Source organism: Eptatretus burgeri, chromosome 9, assembly GCF_056783735.1.
Source record: "Eptatretus burgeri isolate ZD-2024b chromosome 9, Ebu_testis_v1, whole genome shotgun sequence".
Lineage (NCBI taxonomy): Eukaryota > Metazoa > Chordata > Myxini > Myxiniformes > Myxinidae > Eptatretus > Eptatretus burgeri.
In genome coordinates, this window is record NC_140969.1 from 5,970,455 (window position 1) to 5,991,067 (window position 20,613).

The window sequence follows — 20,613 nt, forward strand, 5'->3', positions numbered from 1 at the left end:
ATCACCTCCTTCACCTTTGGTGGCGAAGGTAAACATAGTATAATTGTTTACCAACTGATTGTAAGTGCATTTTTAAGTCCACTGCCATCTCATCATGTCTTTTCTTAATGTCCGCAGCTCAAGTTATTCCAGAGCAATAGATTAATGTTGTTGGAGTCATTGATCAATGAGTCATTGATTGGAGTCATTTGGTGACAATTTGACATTTTGACAATCGGATAAGGATCATCTTCAACATGTGCAAAGAACACTGATATCAAAAAATACCGCTTTGTCCGACTCTGGAATGGAAACTTTAATTTGTATTCTCAGTTGCAAACAGCTGGGCCAATAAGTCAAAGTTATTGGCCACAAGTGCCTACACATGAGTGGGAGATTGGCAACGAGTTTGAGTAAAATTGATGTCTTCCAATGTGCAATGATTGCTCACAATGATAGGAATGAGATACTTTTTAAAATGTTCTCGCCTCGAGGAGAAATTCCAAGTTCTGTGGATGGTTTGGCGAGATTAACCGCAGCGATCGTCTGTAATTAATACCTCAAGTTGGGAAACAGTTTCTACTTCAGTTGCATCTGCTGGTCGTTCTGACCCGTGGTCACATCCAAAAGACTCATGTCCACACTTAACCACAGCTGTCCGTTTTGCAGTTGCACAATACGAGGGTGCATCTTCACCATACGCAGTCACCGGGTGTTCATGGATTCTTTAGAGCTGTCACCTTACCTGAAAAATATTTAATGACACCTCAATGTGGTTAATCTTCATAAAATCCATCCCTAGTTGTACGACAGAGTAAATTTCTATATTACACTCTAAACAACAAACAATGTTTGATTAATCTACAAAAAAAATATGTCAGTGTGTGTGTGTGTGTGTGTGTGTGTGTGTGTGTGTGTGTGTGTGTGTGTGTGTGTGTGTGTGTGTGTGTGTGTGTGTGTCCGTCTTCCCTAACTCCAAAACGGTGAAACTTGACAGCCCTAAACTTTGCATGCATACCAAGAAAACTCCAAGGAAGTGTAAGAGTGAAAATTGTGTGTTTGGGTTAATTAAAACATTCCTTTTGAAGATAATTAACGGCATTGTTTTATTATATCCTTCATCAGGCGCACCCTGGGTGACCTCGCTCGATATGGGGTCTGAAGGCGTTTCCTGGGTAACCTCGCTGGGGTCTGAAGCCACCATGTTTTTTTGGCCTGCTCAACAGTGCCTTGATTTGGAACAGGCCGCAACGATTTCTTAACGGTAAAGTATTTTTTTCACTTTCCACACTCATATTATTGAATGCCTGTTCATCATTCAGCTATGAATCCCTGGGTACATTGCAATGCTTATGAATGTGCAGAGACACCAGCATTCGTAGCTTTATTTCATTCTCGCCCATGTGATAACCTTGGGAATCTCTTAAATTAAGCTGAATTACAAAATGTAAGCCCCAGATTTAAATTCAGCAACAATTCGACGCGAAAAAAAAAGTGTTCATTTGTCCAATCCGGACATTGCTTGGGAGTTTCTGGGTGCAGAGTTGTATCGACGACAATTGGTAATCGCTTGCCAAGCTAGGCGTTCCATTGGAGTGCTTCATTGAGTGCTTAAGCCATTTAATGAGCTCCTTACAGTCGAGAGCAGTACAGTTTGTTTTCCGATCGGGATGTACAGTTGACAGTTACTACAAGGTAGAGGTACATACAAAGCACAAACGGACATGGTACAGGAGGGTAGATTTGGATCTGTAGGGACTCTCCGCGGGTGTGTGGACATGCCATGCCTGTTACGGGTGCCATGGTGGCAAAGTTTCATCCCGTACCTTATGGAGGTTCTTTCGGGTTTTCCTTTGTCCTCGTGCCTGTTTCGAAAGCATTTAATTATCAAATTTGCTTTATAAAGGTTATTTGTTTCTCCTTGTGAGTTTCAAAGCAAAATATATTTCATAACACTCGATTTCTGAGCTATTTGCAGTATTACCAAATTTTGTAAATTACCAAGCCATTTTTCGCTTGCCTGTTCGAAGAACAGAGAGCGATAGCGATACCCCCGGCGTGAGCGTCAGCATCAGCGTGAAAATGTTAAAGTTGTTGGTGCAAGTTATTTTTTCCTTTCTGATGTTTTTATCTACCACACTATTTTTTATACGCCCCGATATATATATATATATATATATATATATATATATATATATATATATATATATATATATATATATATATATATATATATATCGGGGCGTATTATGTGATACCGGTCGTCTGTCCGTCCGTCTGTATATCCGTCCGCCCGTCCGTTCCTGTCCGCACTCTAACTCCCAAAGTTTTCAACTTCAAAGGTACAGACTGTAGAGACGGTGTGTTGTGACATACGTTCATCATCTAAAGTGGTTGCCATGGCAACCAGGATGCTGTTTTCCATGTCGTAGCACAATTCTGTATATACCATCTTGTCCGGGCGTATATTGTGCTCACTTGCGCTCTTGTTACTGATTCTATGACCGTTTTTACAGCCATTTTCCCTGCTGTGCAGGGGTTTGGCTTTTTCTTGAGGCAATGTTTTATGGCCGGATGCCCTTCCTGACGCCAACCCTGGTCGCCTCTTACGACACACAGGGATATGGTACACCTATTCTAACCGGGGCATACACCGGGACCAGTACACTGGCACTCATTTCGCCGACCTCGGAAGGATGACAGGCTGAGTCAACCCCCTGGTGTTAATTCAGCAGCCAACGGGGCTTGAACTCAGGACACTGGGATCCCAAGCCGCCACCCTAACAACTAAGCCAACACCAGGCTTGCTCTTGTTACTGATTACAATATACAAATACATATATTGCTTTAAAATTATTTGGATCACACTTCACTGCAATGCTTTATAAAAAAAAAAAATTAATTATTAGACAAGTCTTTTAAAAACGATAAATGTATAAACAGGCGAGCATTGGGTGGCTTTGACACCAACTCTGGTTTTACACCCATCACACACAGCTGTTTATAAAGAATAATGTTTGTGAACATCTCCCTGAAACGTCCATACAAATGTAAATTTGTTTTTCGGTGAAAGCTACTCAAGGTTTCTGGGTTGTATACAGCACGTACTGTAGTCGGTAACCACACTGATGCCAACCTGCCGATTCCCGAAAAATTGCTGATATCGGCCAAGTGTGTGTGTGTGTGTGTGTGTGTGTGTGTGTGTGTGTGTGTGTGTGTGTGTGTGTGTGTGTGTGTGTGTGTGTGTGTGTGTGTGTGTGTGTGTGTGTGTGTGTGTGTGTGTGTGTGTGTGTTATTCTTAAAGCATAACATCTCTCTGCTAACTCCCCTACCCACATACATATATATATATATATATATATATATATATATATATATATATATATATACATATATATACATATATATACATATATATATATATATATATATATATATACATATATATATACATATACATATACATATACATATATATATATATATATATATATATATATATATATATATATATCTCTCTCTCTCTCTCTCTCTCTCTCTCTCTCTCTCTCTCTCTCTCTCTCTCTCTCTCTCTCTCTCTCTCTCTCTCTCTCTCTCTCTCTCTCTCTCTCTCTCTCTCTCTCTCTCTCTGTGTGTCCCATCCTTGCTTTATCACCCCTCCCTCCCACCACAATCCAGTGCAGCATCCTCCTTCCGCACCTCAGTCACTCCTCCCCCCTCCTCCTCTCTCTTTCCCCCTGCCACTTCTTTCTTTATCCCTTCCTCCTCTCTTTTTCCTCCTCCCTCCTCTCTTTCCCCCTTCCTCCTCTCCCTTTTCCCCTGCCTCCTCTCTCTTCCCCCTGCCACCTTCCTCTCTTTCCCCCTTCCTCCTCTCTCTTTCCCCCTCCCTCCTATCTCTTTCCCCTTCCCTCATCTCTCTTTGCTCCTCCCTCCTCTCTTTCCCCCTCCACCTCCTCACTCTTCCCCCTCTCTTCGCTCTCCCCCACCCCTCTTCCCTCCTCTTCTCCCCTCTCTCAGTATTCCTTTCAGCGACGGGGTGGTACTTGCGAATTATAACTAAACATATCGGCGTATTTCTTTAAGTAAGTCGATGCTTCCATCTTCTCCATGTTTACACAAGAACATGTGAAGTTGCCAAAGCATTAAACTTGACTTTTTCTCCTGTTCCGACAATTGCAATGAGTGAAGAAAAGATGTGCGAATAAGCCCGAAGTGTAACTTCCTTGAGTGCAACCAAAATAATTTTAAAGGAGGTGAAAGCTCCTGTGGCATGAGCAGTGGGTGTGGTGACCACTGCTCAATGCTTCATGGGGACATCCCCAGAGTTTGGAAAGTAAAATAAATTAGAGGATGAGGATGAGTAAAGTGAACTGTGAGTTCAAGAGAGAATTGAAATGAATTCAAGAGAGAATTTTCAAGAGAGAATTCAAGAGAGAATTGAAATGAAAAATGTTTTCAGTTGCTGCAAATCAATTCATTGCCACTCCAGGGTGGGATGGCGGAGAGGTACAAACACTCACTCGAAGCTGTCCAGCCTGGGTTTGCATCTCAACCCAGCTATAAAATGTCATCCCGGTGTCTGTCATTAAACAGTGTTTCACAGGCAAGGTGATTAATCAATGTGCTTTTCATACCTCAGATGGACGTTAAACTGGGCATCACATCTGCCGGAATTAGTTGGTGGACATCAAAGATCCCTTCTCAATGTCCTTCACAAAGAGGGAGGAGGGATAGAGGAAGGGAGAGAGAGGAGGGACCCTGGCAATGTCGGGCACCTTTGCCTGTCTTTAATATAATGGAGCTAATGCGTATATGGCTATACTGTATGTATGGCTAGACTGTATGTATATATATATATATATATATATATATATATATATATATATATATATATATATATATATACACGTATACATATATATATATATACACGTATACATATATATATATATATACACGTATACATATATATATATATATATATATACACGTATACATATATATATATATATACACGTATACATATATATATGTACACGTATACATATATATATATATATATATATATATATATATATATGCGACTGAGGAAGAGAACTAATTTGTTCTTGAAATATCAGGCTGTCAATAAATAATTTAAATGCGAATTATTCTTTTGCTCAATGTGCCACTTCTTTCTTTTAATAACACTGAACAACAAATTTCAAAAATTTTTTTTTACTGGAGATGTGTAAAGTGATTAAGACTAATTTGGGTACGCTGATTTCAAAAATCATAACCGTTTTGCTGTATCACGTCAGGATTTTCAGGAACAGAAATATTCCCATTGCCTAGAAGTCAGGATTTCAATGAAATTTACATATGTCTTTAACATGTCTATTTCGTACAATTGTTGTTAACTTGTGTTATATTTCTTTCTTTCAGATAAAGATGAGTAGGCGTTCCTGTACCAATCATCCTGACAACTTCTGTTATGTCTGTGGTCGGTATACCAAAAAGATCAACAGCGAAGTATATCTACAGCAGTGAAAATGAAGGCCGCCTACTTTCACTACTTCGGGTGTAAGGTGGGGACCAAGAACAGAGCTGGGCACCACACATCTGCTGCACAAGCTGTCACACAACCTTGACTCAGTGGTTGGTGGGCAAGCGCGCGAGCATGCCATTTGCGGTGCCCATGATATTGCGTGAGCCGCAGAATCATCATGATGATTGTTATTTCTGCTGCACAAGCATCGCCGGCTTCAACAAGAAGAATAAAGGTCACATCAAGTACGCTGACTGCGTCTCTGCTCGTAAACCTGTGCCTCATGATGACGAGAACCCCGTTCCAACACCTCCAGCTGATCAGAACATAGCTGTAAGCAGTGGTGAAGAGGATGGTGATGATGAACCTTTTGAACCCGACACTCAAGAATCACACCTTCTGAACCAGGGAGACTTAAATGATCTTGTAAGAGATCTCTCGCTGTCAAAGGCGAGAAGGCAGAGCTGCTTGGATCAAGGCTGCAGCAGTGGAATCTACTTGAACCTAACACCAAGATATCCTTGTTCAGAGCACGTCACAGAGACATGGCTGAGTTCTTTGAGATGGAAGACACGATGACATTCTGCAGTGACATCAACGGTCTGTTGAAAGAACTTGGGTGTGATCACGATCCTGCAGACTGGCGCCTCTTCATCGACTCGGGAAGAACAGCTTGAAGGCTGTTTTGCTCCACAATGGCAACGAGAAACCATCAGTCCCACTGGCTCACGCGTTCGGCATGACAGAGACCTATGAGACTATGCGGCAGCTGCTTGATTCCATCAAGTACAATGACTTCAACTGGCACATCTGCGGAGACTTGAAAGTGGTGGCGCTGTTGTTAGGGCTGCAGTCAGGCTACACGAAATACATGTGCTTCCTTTGTCTCTGGGATAGCAGAGACGACAAGAATCACTGGACGAAGAAAGATTGGGAAGAGCGAAAGAGCATGTACCTGGTCGACACAACGTGAAGCATGTCGCCCTTGTCGACCCAGCCAAGGTTTTCCTTCCACCACTCCACATAAAGCTCGGCTTGATGAAAAGTTTTGTACGGGCAATGGATCTGAATGGGCGTGGGTTTTTATACCTCAAGGAAAAGTTTGGCAACACCTTGGCGGAGGCCAAGATCAAGGCTGGTGTCTTTGTTGGACCGCAAATCCGACAGATTATGAAGGACGAAACTTTTTCCGACAACTCTAAACCCCAAAGAGCTGGCAGCGTGGAGGAGCTTCAAAGCTGTGACGGACAACTTCTTGGGGAACGAGCGCGCGGACAACTATGAAGAAATAGTGCAGCAGCTGCTGGAGTCCTTCAGGAAACTTGGCTCCAGGATGTCCCTGAAAATCCATTTCCTACACCAGCACCTGAACTTCTTCCCTGACAACTTGGGAGCAGTCTCGGACGAGCACGGCGAGCGATTCCACCAAGAGATTTCACTCATGGAGACGCGTTACCAAGGGCGGCAGAACCCGAACATGATGGGCGATTTCTGCTGGTTCCTGCATCGTGAAACTGACACAGAGCAGCACAAACGCAAAGCCAAATGCCTAAACCATTTTTAATTACATTCTAGTGGAGTTTTTCTGTAATTTCTATAATTTTGAAGCATTCATGATGAAATAAATGAATAAATGAATTTTTGTAAATTTCATTGAAATCCTGACTTCTAGGCAATGGGAATATTTCTGTTACTGAAAATCCTGACGTGATACAGCAAAACGGTTATGATTTTTGAAATCAGCGTACCCAAGTTAGTCTAAATCACTTTACACATCTCCAGTAAAAAATTTTTGTTGTTCAGTGTAATATGAATCCTGAGCTGCATGTATATATATATATATATATATATATATATATATATATATATATATATATATATATATATATATATATATATATATATATATATATATATATATATATATATACATATATATATATATATATATACATATATATATATATATATATATATATATACATATACATATATATATATATATATATATATATATATATATATATACATATATATATATATATATATATATATATATATATATATATACATATATATATATATATATATATATATATATATATATATATATATATATATATATATATATATATATATATATATATATATATATATATATACATATATATATATCAAAATATCTATATCTATATATATATATATATATATAGAAATATATATATATATATATATATATATATATATATATATATATATATATATATATATATATATATATATAGAAATATATATATATATATATATATATATATATATATATATATATATATATATATATATATATATATATATATATATATATATATATATATATATATATATATATATATATATATATATATATATGTATATATATGTATATATATATATATATATGTATCTATACAGGGGGCTGCAAAAGTAGTTATACAGTAATGAAAAACAAAACGTGCCAACAAAACAAAGAAAAAAATAAAAGATGTATTATAGAAAAAATTATGAAAATAAAAATATTAAAAATGGTAATAATGATTTTAATGAATTAAATGAATTCTAGTATTAAATGAATCCTTGCACCACAATTATAATACTGGTAATACTGGTATAATCCTTACTGTATACCAACTTTTGCAGCCCCCTGTATATATATATATATATATATATATATATATATATATATATATATATATATATATATATATATATATATATATATATATATATATATATATATATATATATTTGGTAGAAAAAAAAACTGGGGAAGGGGGGGGGGGTAATGGGATATTATGCATGGTGATGACTTAATGGCTAGAGTGGTGGGCTTGGTATCAAAGGGTCCTGAGTTCAAATCTTGCTTTGCTGTTGAATTAATACCAGGTGGGGATGACTCAGCATATCATCCTTCTGAGGCTGGCAAAATTGGTACCAGCTTGCTGGTACTCTGCACAGAGTATGGTCCCAATGGATGGAGGAGGGCGGGGAACGTTGCAATTGACTCTGTCTGTCACTATCTCCTCTGAAACAGATGAGCAGGAATTCACCAAACTTTGTAGTTATGATCAACACATGGCACGAAGGTGAAAGAGCAATATCATTTTGACCCCACCACCTGAGGCGGGGTGAAATACAAAAAAATACAATTACGGGCGCATTTTAAAACATTTTTTAATGAAACTTTGTAAATGCAATCAGCATTGAGGGACGCATAAAATGCGAAAATATTTTTGTTGGGATCTGTCCCCTGGTTCATGTCCCAGGGGGTGGGAACTTAGGGTCACAAGGATCAAAACAAGAGAAAAAAAATTCACTCAAAATTTGATATTGGATCATTCCTGGTGGAACTTTTTGCCAACTTTCAGCTTTTCTTTTGGTGGGAAGCATCGTTATTTAATAGTGATGGAGCGCCATAAATCGTGCTCTAGTTAGAATTGTGATTGTTGCTTTTTGACCATGAATTCAAGCACAAGCCAAAATAAACCAATCCATTTTTGAAGACTAACAAGGTTGAGATGGTCAATTTGCCATCTAAATATTCCAATCTCAACCTCATGAAGATGTGAAAGAAGGCTTTGAAGAACAGGTATCCAAAAAACATTCAGCAGTTAAAGAACTTCAATAAAGAGGTTCAAGAAGAGTGAAAATAATTATGTGTTGAATGATGGGCGAAAATTCCAAAGTAAACATTCCGTAAATCTGTCAAAACTTTTACAAAGAGATGAAGCCGTTACACATGCAAGGGGAGGTTAAGTGACATGTCAACAATTTGAGGGTGGATACTTTTGGCCTCAATGAAAACATGTAACTCTGTAATGTAACTTGAGCTTCTAGGGAATACACATTGGACCGAGGTTTGTTTACGAATTTGGCCCTCTGGTTGCATCATTACTAAGGTACAGCTGTGGCACTGATGCAGTGCCCATGCACATTAGAAGGGGAGGGGGGGGGAGATATATTTGGAACTTGACCAGATACCAACACACGACAGTCTACCTTTTGAAAGGCAGCCTGCCGTGGGATCCCAAACATCCACATGCTTAATGCTAACATGCCGTGACACCCAGCTTACCGTTTCACCCAACAGATGGCCTACTTATTGATGCATCATCCTGCCTGAGAAGCACCATGATGACCACATGTAGTCAGGCTGGTAAAGGCCTGAAATTGAACGTCAACCTGCGTCGGTGGACAGGTAGACCAATGGATGAAATCAACAGAACGTTGATCGACGTATGCTAACCACCATGGGAAGCAAGGAGAAGGTGACGTTTTTGAAGATTAATCCTTCTGTTCAAAACATCAGCTTTTCCTTGCTTCCTATGGCAGTTCACATACCTCGATAAACATTCTGTTGATTTTTTTAGCAGCGTCTCGCGTAGCGAACGCTGCTCACAGAGAGCTCGGCATTGTTCTTCTTCTTCTTGTTCTTCTTGTTCTTCTTCTCGTGAAGACAAAACCTTAATCTCTAGGACTCGACTATTGTATATACAAGATCCGGATCTCCTTAAATACTGAGCACATGTACACATCCTCACATAGACGATGCCTTTTGAGAGCGTCTATCATGAACTTTAAAATATATTCGGACATTTGCTTAAAAGTTTCGAAAAGTTCATGTTACTATTTTAAGATTATTCCATTTATCGAATTGTAATTTCGTAAAGACATTATTTATTTCGTAAATACACGATATATCGTAAATACATTATGATGCGTTTCGCTATTGGCTTAATCAAGGCACGTGACGAAATATCGGAAGTTGTTGTTGTTGTTTTTATTTATTTATTTATTTTTAGCTGACAAAACCTTTAGGACGCTGCTCGTAGACACATTTGTCCTTGTTTTTGTATACCTTGTCGAGGCTCGTATGAGAGCTAACACACAACGCACAGCAAGGGGGGCATGAGACAAGAGGGATGGGAGTGGGAAGGACAAAACAGTGGGGAACAGAGACATTAGGAGATCTGTGGAAGGGAGAGGGATGGGGCGGGGAACACGGGGTATACAAGATGGACACTACAGGGACTTTCAGGAAGGAAATCAGGGAATTTGAAGGAGGTGGGTTTGGGGTGGATTAATGGGGGTAGAAAAGATCGAGGATTTGGATGGGGGACGATAAGAGGTGGTGGTGAACAGCTTTTTTGAAAGTCTGGATAGAAGAATGGGATTGAATCGAGTGAGGGAGTTTATTCCAAAGGCAGGAAAAAAGAGGATTGAAAGAGTGAAGGTGTGCATCCATCATCAACAAATTAAGGTCAAAATGAATGAGCATTTTGTTGGTTATTATTTTATTGTGCAGCCTCATTAGCTAATATTCTGCTTATTAAATTATCATTTGTCTCCCAGCTCTGTGCTTTTCCTGGAGGGGCATACAAACTTTTTCTGACTATTTCCCATACCCTGTGCAAGCTATTCCAAGAGACTCGGCCAGCAATAAAAGAAGGAAATTATTTTTCAATGTACATTCAGGCGGTGGTGCAGGATGAGCGCATACTCTTGACAGAGCTTTAGGGAACTTGCAACAAGCGGTGAACGCTTCCCCGGCGAGCATTCATTCTCGACAGGTCACCACGCTGTCTGTCACAGGGTGCAGAAACTTTCCTTGAGTGTACCCACGGGAATCAAACGCACACCAGCGATCACAATGTGACAAGGCTAAGTACTCCACCACCAAACCTCTCCGCACCCAGACGTTTCCTTTTTAACTTTTTCCTTCAATACCCCCCTCCATCGTGTTGCTACCGATACATTGTAATAATAATACTAATAATAATAATAATTGTATTTATACAGCACCTTTTGCCAATGGATACAAGGCTTGATTTATCTCACGAAATGCACTTGCACCTCATTCTTCTCCCATGTGTGCTCCTTTTCACATCTCTGCCCAAGTATCCTGATGATTTATTACCACGGGCACATGATCTAACCTTCCCCCGACCTCCCCTCTATATGACATTGTGTACGGCCTTGTCCCATATCATTGTTTCCAAATGTCTGAAATGCTGCACATATTGAAATGCATGTTATTTATTTTTAAAATCTTATTTGGATGTCTGTATTTGATAAGTTCAGCAATGCTTTATCCTTCCCTTCAGGGAGGTAATGGCTGTTGCTTGAAGCATCATCAGGAGGTGAGGTTGGGGTCAGGATGGTTGGGGGAGGGGGGGGATGGGTACAGACAGGAAAGTGTGCTGGCCAATGGAAGTGAAAAGTACAAAGCTTTAAAGTGGGGTTAGATATCCCTAAATAACACAAGTACAAGACTTACTGTTATGATTTCACATGCAGGTCTCGAGTTTCACACTGTGCTCCAGAAAGAACAACTGGCCAGTCGGCAACTGGAAAATAAACGCGACGTGGAGCTCGATAAAAGAAGACCATAACATTAAAACCTTTGAGTCACTGGAATTACCTGTGTGCGCATTTTTTTGACATTGAGAGCGCTCATATGAAGAGGATACATCCAGTAATAAATGATACAACTCTCCATAAAGAGGTCACTCAACCACAGGGTGAGGGGAGTAGAATGCCCTTGCAGTTGCAGGCCAAAGAACAACTCGCTTGGCATCGCTCGCCTGGTTGAGATGTCCAGGAGGCAAATAAGAACCTGAATTTGGGCAGTGTACCTCCACACAATGTCTCGCTCTTTTCAAAATGTCGAGTGGGATATATGAAACCCTCAAGGGACTGCTAGCAGATGAGAAAGCCACCTTAACATCGACTCCAAATGCAAGATGACGAGAAAGATGCAATGTCCCACCTGAAACGAATTGGCATGCAATAAAGGATTTGTCGTCGGAACCCCTTGATGCGATGACTGAACCCAGACTAGACAGATAAAAAGTGATTTATTTGAAAAACTTTCACTGAGCAATCCTGCCAGACTCTATAATCTGATAATAGACACGATTGTTGATTGGCGTAGCAGCCACAGCTGCTTGTGTGACATAACATGTATCATCATATATTACTTCAAATTAAAGAATGATCGTCACCTTCAGAATGACAATCAGGGTGAGATCCACTTTCTTTGCACGTAAGGAATTCGTAAAAATGCAGGTTGAAGTGTAACACCGTGCATTTCTTGAAGGAATGAATATCCTGTGAAAAAAATATTTTGGAAAAGGGAATGCTTTGAATGGCTCACCTCCACTCATTTGTTCCTCTCATTTTATCACCAATGGAATCAACTTCCACATTTCATTAAATCTCATTCTTCTTTACATTTTCAAGACAGATGTTCACCAGCATCTCAGATCATCCCCCATTCAACACCATGATGTCCCCCATGTCCAATCACTCCTCCCCCCACCGTTCTACTGTTCCTTTTGTTCTCGTGCATCCTGATACATTTTGTGTTTTAGTTCTTCCACGAGCCTTGACTTTGTATATGTAAAGTGTCATCAAAAAGGATTCACACCCCTTGAGTTTTTCACATTTTGTTGTGTTACAGCCTGAATTTAAAATGAATTAAATTGAGAGTTGTTGGCACCGATCTCCACAAAATACCCAATAATGACAAAGTGAAAAGATGTTTTTGGAATTTTTTTACAAATAAATTAAAAATGAAAATCTGAAATGTCTTGCATCAATAAGTATTCAACCCCTTTGCTTTGACACTCCAAATTGAGCTCAGGCATAGCCATTTCCCTTTGATCATCCTTGAGATGTCTCCACAACTTGATTGGAGCCCACCTGTGGCCAATTAAATTGATTGGCCATGATTTAGAAAGAAACACACCTTTCCTATACAAGGTCACAGAGTTGACAGTGCATGTCAGAGCAGAAACTCCACCATGAAGTCCAAGGAACTGTCCGTAGAACTCCAAGATAGAATTGTGAGGAGGTATAGATCTAGGGAAGGGTATAAAACAATTTTCAGAGGGTTGAAAGTTCCCAAGAGCACAATGAGCTTCATCATTCGGAAATGGAAAGAATATGGAACTACCCAGACCCTTCCAAGAGATGGCCGTCCGACCAAACGGAGCAACTGGGCAAGAAGGACCTTTGTCAGGGAGGTAAACAAGAACCCAATGACTACTCTGACAGAACTACACAGTTCCTTGGCTGAGATGGGAGAACCTGCCAGATGGACAACAATCTCTGCAGCACTTGACAAATCAAGGCTTTATATGGGAGGGGGGCATACAGAAGCCACTCTTGAGAAAGAGGCACATGACAGCATGTCTAGAGTTTGCAAAAAGGCATCGTGAGAGACTGAGAGAGCATGAGCAAAATATTCTGTGGTCTGATGAGACGAAAATTGAACTCTTTGGACTGAATGCAAAGTGCTACGTCTGGCAGAAACCGAGCACAGCTCATCACCCATCTAACACCATCCTTACCTTGAAGCATGGTGGTGGCAGCATCTTGCTATGGGGATGCTTTTTAGCAGCAGGGACTGGGAGACTTTTAAGAACAGAGGGAACAATGAATGGAGCCAATTACAGGCAATCCTAGAGGAGAACCTGGTTCAGAGTGCAGAAGTCCTCAGACTGTGGCGAAGATTTACGTTCCAACAGGACGATGACCCCAAACATACAGCCAAAGCAACATCAGAATGGCTTCAGAACAAGAAAGTGAAAGTTCCTGAGTGGCCCAACCAAAGCCCAGACTTCAATCCCAATGATAATCTGTGGAAACTCCTGAAGATTGCTGTTCACTGATGCTTCCCATCCAGCTCGACAGAGTTTGAGCAAATCTTCAAGGAAGTATGGGAGAAAATCTCCAAATCCAGATGTACAAAGCTGATACAGACATACCCAAGAAGATTCAAAGCTGGAATCACTGCCAAAGGCGCGTCTACAAAGTGTTGACTCGGGGTTGAATACTTATTGATGCAAGACATTTCAGCTTTTCATTTTTAATTTATTTGTAAAAAAATTCTAAAAACTTTTTTCACTTTGTCATTATGGAGTATTTTGCGTCGATCGGTGACAAATTTTGTTGAACTTAATCCATTTCAAATTCAGGCTGCGACACAACAAAATGTGAAATGGTCAAGTGGTGTGAATACTTTCTGAAGGCACTGTATATAAAAAAATATATACTTCCGAAAACATAAAAGCTTATTTCTGAGCTTCTGAATACATATATTCTGATTAATCTACCTCCCAGTGTGGAACTAATTTGGAGAAATTAAGCATTAAGGTGTCGAATCGAAGAGTCCTTCTGCTCGTGGCTGAAAAACCGTGATGTGAATCGTGAAATTTTACAATCTCAGCCCATCCTGTGCTTTTCTTGAACGTCTTTCATACAACGTTGTGCCTGTTATGCTCTTAATGCCATCTGTGTCCCCCCCCCCCCCTTCGACTGCTTCTGTTATTCCTTCCTTTTACTTTACCTAACAATCCCAGTTTTTCATCATCAAACCTGACAATGTGCTCAAACTATTCTCATTTTCATCTTTGTCCAATGTTGGTTTATCGATGCGGAATAACTCTCATATTGGATCTCCTCGGTCGGATCTCCTCCGTCCATTGGATAAGCTTGAAGTTGTAATTTTCAAGACCATCACTCAAGCATGTCAACCTTCTTTCTGTCACTTATGTATATTGAAAATAGTGAAAGTTATTGTCTTGGCAAGTCTGATCCTTGTGGCTTTGCTAATACTCGGACAGTACTTGGATGCTTCCATAACTTACCAGGCTCTAAATACAAGAGGTGGTTCAACTTTGACCTTGGCTTTTGTTTGATTTGATGTTTGAATGAGCGGAGAAATTTATAAAGATTCATCATTTTGGGGGAATTTGTCTTCCATGCATTGATAACCAATTCCCATAATCAGGTGTACAAGAGAAAGGGTGTAATCAGGTGAACAAATAATTGTGACATTTACGGCCAACAAAAAGTATCCAGCCAGATGTAATTTACAGACGATTGACTCGACAATATGGTGATGAGTTACAGTCAAGGTTACATTCAAGCTTATTTATAAAGAAATGTTTAGTCAAATTTGCACCACCGTCACATTCTTGATTAACTCATTTATTAAGTCAATCAAGTACAGCAGATGTCTTGGCGTAAGACTCGATGCCTCTGAACTGTCTGATCTCAGGTTTGATTCACGGTAGACTTGGACTGGAGGAAACGATTACTGCCACCAATGATGTTGCATTGGAGAGCATGCCGTCCTTTGATGGAGACATGAAGTCGATTTTCCTTTGTGCGACATAGACATGGATGGCCACAAGAATGCTGTGTCTTTCACAAGAGTAGGTATTTTGCTATATTATTCACAAGTTTGAAAAAAATCGCTTTATGAGAAAAGCATAAACTTGACCACCTTGCCTTATTAGGACCTTTTCCAATCTCTCACTGCCTAGAGATCTCTCTCACATAAATGATAAGGCAACCCTAGAGGAAAAGTATCAAATCATTCCAAGTCATCTTGACTCAAAAGTCTGTTGAAGTGCATCTACCATACATACAGGGTGTTCCAAAAAGACCTGGACACCTTTGCTTGTTAATATATTTAGTATCACAAATGATGCAATGATACACTTTGGTTTATATTATATGGTACAGAAACTCATAGTTTTCTTTATTTTCAGGTCTGGTGGTTTCATGCAAAAGAAAGTGGCGACTCAACAGGAGAAATCTCAATGCGTTGAATGCTTCATCGAGACGAGATCCAACACACAAGTTCAACGTAATTTCCGTACAAGGTATGGAAGGAATCCGCCATCACGAATGAATATCAGAGAGTGGTACAAGAGGTTTACAGAGACTGGAAGTTCTCAGAAAGAGAAAAGTACCGGTCGACCAAGCACAAGTGCAGCAGACGTCGAACGAGTACATGAATCGTTTCAACAATGTCCCAGAAAATCAATTTGATGTGCATCCAGAGAACTGGGACTACCAACCACCACTGTACACAGGATTTTGTCTGAAAGACTGAACCTTTATGCCAGTAAGGTGCAGATTCTGTAGGAACTCAAACCAAATTATGGACCCAAACGCAAGGCGTTTGCCATGGAAATGCTCAGTCGCAGAGAGTATGACGAAGATCACCTGAAAAAGGTCATGTTCACAGACGAAGTTTCCTTTCATGCATCGGGGAAGGTCAACTGGCACAATGTGCCTGCAACCCGATATCATTTTTCAACAGGACAACGCTCCCCCTCATTGGGCCTTCATCATTCGAGCTGTCCGGACTGAAAGATTTCCAGGTTGCTGGATTGGCTGAGACAGACCAATTGCCTGGCCCCCACGATCATCACCCCCTGGATTTTTTTTTCTGCAGGGGTTTGTAAAAGATGTTGCCTACAACACCAAGGTGCCAAATCTGCAGGATCTTCGTTCTCGGATCACAACTGTATGAGCACTGGTGGACGCAAACATGCTGAGCCTAACATGGCAAGAACTCATGTACCGCCTTGATGTCGTGCGCGTGACAAACAGAGCTCACATTGAAGCGCATTGATGGTGTTCACAAAACATTATGACTTTCTCCATCACATAAACCAAAGGGTATCATTGTGACATTTGTGGTTCTAAATATATTAACAACCAAAGTTGTCTGGGTCTTTTTGGAACACACTGTACAATGGAAACTGTCAGTGCAGAAGAACTAAAAAGGAAAGTGTAAACGAATCGGGTTTTATTGTTTCTGAAAACCAACAAAAGGATATTCAGCTAAGGTTTGATCAAAATCAACAATCTCACAACAGGACTAAACTCAGCAGAATTACCTTGGAAAGAAAAATCTATAAACTGCACTCTCGCCTAATGACTTGCCCTCGATGTCTGTGATCATGCCTTTTGCAGTAAACTTTTGTTTTGTAAACTTTCCATCATGAGAATCAGTGTTGCTAACTATCATATCTACTCGACGCTTATGCGTTCCATTATGGGTGGCCTTTCCCCTCCCTCAATAGTCCTGTTCATAATGCAAGAAGCATTAACTCCAGCAACACGTGCTTTGACCTCGTCCGCTCCCTACACCCAGTGTCCCAGCCTCACCTTAATGCACCTCCCCTGTCCTAGACCCTGCCCTTGGTTGGCACAGCCCATTGAGTCACCCCCCCCCACCCCCAAGCCCTCTTCGGTTGGTGAAAGTGGCTCGAAGCCATCGGCTAATCCAGCAATACCAGCCACGTGAGCTCAGGACACATTTATAGCTGATCGGTGCCGGATAGAATTTACCAGTAAAGATTTTGATGTCTACTACCCTCTGAGGTCCACCCCTTCCTCTGCCTCCCCAATTCCTCTCCATGCTATCGGTGCCACCATCCTGTCATTCTCCACCTCCTGTAGTTTAAAATAACTAGCCTGTCCAGGCACCACATCTGCCAAGTGTGCTCGCCATGCTGCAGGCCCTAAAGACGTAAGGATAAATGCCTTCGTTCTAGCTCCAACTGTTGGGTTTTCCAGCACAGTGCTCACTCTCGGCCACTCTCTCGTTTTTCTTGGCAATTTGGAGGGGTGTTGTTTTATTCATCCCAAATGGTGTAAGATAAGAGGAACTGGGCGTTGAAGGTAGAGAAACAAAGTCGTGGAGAAAACAACTATGTTTTGTTTCCTATTTTTCGTGTTTCCTTTTTGGTGACAGCTGAAGAGCATAACCCACTAAATTATCTGATCACGGTCTGGAAATTCCCGGGTTGGGAACTTAACAGGTGAAACATTTAACAGGTGAAGCACTTAAACTTGCACAACAACGCTGTAAAAATTTTCAATAAAACCTTAAAGAGTCTGTACTCGTGGGACAAATTATTCAAGGAAAGGATGGCTCGGCCAACCAGATGATGGTCACAGCTTGAAGAGATTGTTTTACATTCACAGCCATTTTTGTCGGTAGCGATCTGCGGACAATTGAAGGGATCTTAGATACTGGACGAGGATGTTAGGTCCAGTGAACCTATCAATTTATTTAAGTTAGTTTTAAATCAAATAGATTTCATTCCTTTGTTCTGTCCTTTTACTTAGGCTGATACCACTTGACATTTGCAGAAGATTATCTGAAGTTCCACTTTCTATAACAAGGCCTCGACATCCTACCACAGGTACGGTACTGAGAATCCACTTAACCTTTTTTCTATATTTCATTATTTTTTTCTTTCTAGGAGCGCGGCTCATTCGTTTTTTATATTCGTATGCGACCTGTGGCTGCCTGGCTGTCTCATTTGACGGGGGCGCGGCTGTGCTGCTGATGAAGTGCCTGCTGCCAGTAAGCTGGTATTCATTTTGCCAACTTCGGAAGGATGACGGGTCGAGTAAACCCAACTGGGGTTAGTTCAATGGGCCGACAGGGGATTGAACTCAAGACCCGAGCATATTAAGCCTGCCACTTTAACCATGAAGTGAACACCAGCCTGAGCGAAGCTCATAAAAGAGCAAGAGCCAACGTATGACAGTGCCAATCTAACCATGGCAACGTCCTGAAAGCGGACTCTCGGTGAGGGCAATAGGGGATGTTTTATGACTTTTACATCGATTGCAGGTGAGGTCTGTCAGGTATATTCTTCTGCAGAGGATGCTGTGCTCTCTGATGCAGCGCCCACCCTGCCTGGCTGTCACTTTTCATTGGATTGGCGTTGGTGAAGCGAACTCTGATTCAGCCAGCTCGGGCACTAGCCCCGAGTTTATTATCATAACACCAAAGAGAACCGAGATAAAAGCTCGAGTAAATATAACTCTTCGTCAGTAACTCGAGGCAAATGGCTGACGAGTAGTCAAGGGTTCGTGGCCAGAACCTCGTGAATTGTCAGTGATGACTTCGGTAGGACTTGCGATAAGTTGTCTTGTTGTAACCACTTGGAGAACTGTCCTTCACTGTCTTTACAATCACGTGCACCGAAGGCGGGAAATCCCAAAACCGCAGTGAGCACAGAGGGAGCGCACAAAGAGGCATGGATGGGCTCGAGACACACACACACACACACACACACACACACACACACACACACACACACACACACACACACACACACACACACACACACACACACACACACACACACACACACACACACACACACACACACACACACACACACACACACACACACACTCTCTCGAACCTGGGTTTCCTACATCGTGATATGCGAACCGAAAGCTGTAAACAGCATGACCGAAGCTGTTCTCCCAATTGGCACACACAAGGACTCCCTCTTGTTTGGATCCCGGGTGGGTTCAACAAATCAAACCGATGACGTCATTATTACGATGATAACACGGCACCGCTTGGACTTTATTTCGTCATCAGTCTAAATGCGTCTCGAAGGGTTACGTATGGCAATTGTAAGAATAGTATTTAAAATACGTCACACATTCACAACAAATGGCCAACATATATATATATATACATATACAAACACGAGTTCAACGTAAATACCCCCATTGCCCGGTTCTCCCCACCCCTTGATATCTATGTCCCCCTCCTCCAACCTGCTGCTCAACAGTGGTTGCTGTGGCCGGTGGTCGGTCGTCGGGTCCGCGGTCCCCACGCGATCACACAAGGGCCGCCGCTCGTCGCTTGCAACGTCCTTCACGCCTCCTCTCCTGTAACAACAACGGGGGCACCAACGAACTGTCTGTCCCAGAACACCAACACTTCCCCTTTGTGCTTGTCCCGATATCGCGCTGACGTGGACCCACCGACTGCAGATGAGACCCGCACCCGAACACGGACGAACATGGTGCAGACGAGACCTCAACCCGAGACGAGGTTCCACCGGTGTCCACGTGTCTGTGTCACTCCACGAACTTCAAAACACCTCCACGAACTCTGCCCCGAATGCCAGCATGCCAGCGCCCCCCCCGCCCTTCTCCTCGCCCCCCCCCAGTCTCCCCTCCCCTCCTTTCCTTCCACTTCTTGCTGCCTCATATCTTCCCGCCCTCGTGGATCAGGGGAGCCAGACTCAGCTTTTGCGTTTTATGTTTTCATTAAAGACATACCTGCTCTTGCCTTTTATAATAACTTTATTTTACTCCACAAGCAACAGGATAATAGAAAGCTCTCCCTCTGCACGTCCCACGGCCCTGTTCAACATGGAACGTCATGTGAAGTTGGAAGGTTATATGCATGACACATTATGTGCAAAGGTTATAAGCTACCC

At 41.3% G+C, this 20,613-nt stretch overlaps 1 protein-coding gene across 8 annotated transcripts in view; it reads right to left on the reverse strand.

Moving 5' to 3' along the window:
* LOC147019460 (transcription factor EB-like) overlaps positions 1-20,310 on the reverse strand; it is a 105,765-nt gene extending 85,455 nt beyond the window's left edge. For 3 of the 8 annotated variants that reach the window (XM_085893982.1, XM_085893975.1, XM_085893978.1), the window contains exons 1-2: positions 20,153-20,310; positions 19,943-20,056 (exon numbers count right to left, since the gene is read on the reverse strand). The gene's annotated coding sequence lies outside the window, so the exon portion shown is untranslated. Of the gene's footprint in view, positions 1-538; positions 725-11,819; positions 11,890-12,546; positions 12,653-19,942; positions 20,057-20,152 lie in introns of all 8 variants that reach the window. The other 5 variants (XM_085893980.1, XM_085893977.1, XM_085893979.1 and 2 more) reach the window with 5 other exon arrangements.
* Positions 20,311-20,613: the final 303 nt, after the last annotated feature.